We start from the raw sequence: 2,345 nt of genomic DNA, 5'->3' as shown, positions 1-2,345 counted from the left end.
AAAAAAAAAAAAAAAAAAAAAAAAAAAAGTTAAAGAGAAGAAACTGACATAAATCTTAGAATCAAATATAGTTAAATATAATCCTAGTCATTGCCCTTGCTATCTATATTATCTTGAACTTCAGTTTCTTTATTTGCAAAGTAGGGACAGTATTTTGCTGGGGCTGTTGTTTGAGAATTAGATTTGATATGACTATCTGGCACGTAAAATTTGTTATATATCTATAGTCTCAGAATTACTGGACAAATGAAAGTCAACAGCTACAGGGTCATTAACAATTTTTGACAAAAGAAACTTTCAAGATAATTGGAAAATATTGGGCTCATGTAATTTACAAAGACCCAGGCAATAAATATCACCATGATGGCAAACAATTGTAAAATGTATAACCATATGGACAATTAATTTTTAATGTTTTATGCAGATGTTTGGCATTGGAGACATAACCAAAGACCTGCTGGAGTATTTGCTTGTGTCATAACATATGCTTTGTGATCAGTCACCCTATACCTCTAATTCTCTTGGAAGAGGGGGCCACTGATAATAAAAAGTACTTCAATCAGCTTGGTGTGGTGGCTCACGCCTGTAATCCCAACATGTTGGTAGGCTGAAGTGCGCAGATTACCTGAGGTCAGAAGTTTGGGGCTAGTCTAGCCAACATAATGAAACCCCGTCTCTACTAAAAATTTAAGTAAACCGTTAGCCAGGCATGGTGGTGGGTGCCTGCATTCCCAGCTACTTGGGAGACTGAGGCAGGAGTATCACTTGAACCCAGGAAGCGGAGATTGCAGTGGGCTGAGATCATGCCATTGCACTCCAGCCTGGGTGACAGAGTGAGACTCTGTCTCCAAAAAAGAAAAACCCAAAAAACTTGAATCTACTTCCTTTTCCGTAGCACATTTTAGATCAGCACTATGTGTTCAATGGGCACAGTTGGGGAGACAGGAGAAATATAAAATTTAACCCTGCATTTCCAGAACCCCATTTTAACATCTATTAATTGAAAACAATTCATTTAATTCTGCCATCTGCCCAAGACAGTGCCAGCCCTAAGGAAAGCATAATCTTTGCCTTTAAAAAGAGAATCTGCTAGTGGTTTCACAGATATTAATCGAACCATAACATAAACAAATATAAAATTGCAGCTATGATAAGTTCTTTCACAGAGAGAACCATGGTGCTGTGAATGCACCTAGTAAAGATGTGAATCAGCCATGGCTTCTCTGAGGAAATGGAATTGACATCTGGGGAAGGTAATAGGCAATAAGTCAAGTAGGAGTGAAGAAGATTCCAGGCAGGTAGAACAGCATACATTAAGACCCTGTGATATGGCTGAGAACAGAGAGTCGGTAAAACTGAAGAAGGTCTTTATGCCTCTTCAGTTTTCTCAGCTATAAAATGAGGATAATAGTATTACTACCTCACAGACATCTTGTTAATGTTAAGTGTACATGGCCTGGCAAATAGTAAACCTATAGGAAATGGTAACTATGTTTATTAATGTTATTTGCTCTTTTTATTTTCCTTTTTATCTGATAATTCAGTGAGTGCAAGGTGTCTCTCAAAAGAAACAGGAAAATCACTGTAGTTGCCTGTTTATTGTTCTTATGCTACTTCTCAATCCCTCATAATAATCTTTACATATGATATAGTTTGGCTGTGTTTCCACCCACATCTCATCTTAAATTGTAGTTCCCATAATCCCCACATATCATGGGAGGGATCAGGCTCTTCGACAAAGAGAAGCTTCTTAATGGGAAGAGTGGTGAAAGTGAGTCTCAAGAAGCAGGTAGTGACTGACCAAACTATATATGGCTGTTTCAGTTTCAGCAAGATACAAATCCTTCCCATTATCCTGAGAGCAATGGGAAGACACGAAAGACAGCTTTAAGGCAAGGGAGAGGGTTAATCAGATTTATGCTTAAATAAGTCACTCTGGCTGGTGGGTTAAGAAAAAATGTTGGAGAGGGTCAAGTAGAGGATACGGTGAAACCAGTTGAGATTCCACTACTGAAGCTTATGGGGAAGAAAATCATAGCTCAAAATAGTTTTTTGTTGTTTGACATAGAGGGGGAAAGGCAAATATAGACGTAAAATCCAGTGACTTGGCATGGACTGACTGCGGATGTCAGACAAGTGACAGGGAGATGTCGAAAGATTCTTAGGCTTCTGATGTATGCAACTAGCTCTGTAGTGGACTCTTGGTAGATACAGAGACATGGAATAAGAAACAAGCTCAACAGTATTTAAAAGTCACCGATTAAGTTTGGTATATAGTAAGCTTTGATGCCTTTGGGATAGTGAAGAGGAGATATTCATAAGGATTCAGGAGCAGTGCCCAAGTC

This window comes from Rhinopithecus bieti, unplaced genomic scaffold (genome assembly GCF_001698545.2).
Source record: "Rhinopithecus bieti isolate Rb0 unplaced genomic scaffold, ASM169854v2 scaffold_38733, whole genome shotgun sequence".
Lineage (NCBI taxonomy): Eukaryota > Metazoa > Chordata > Mammalia > Primates > Cercopithecidae > Rhinopithecus > Rhinopithecus bieti.
This window is presented reverse-complemented; position numbering follows the sequence as displayed.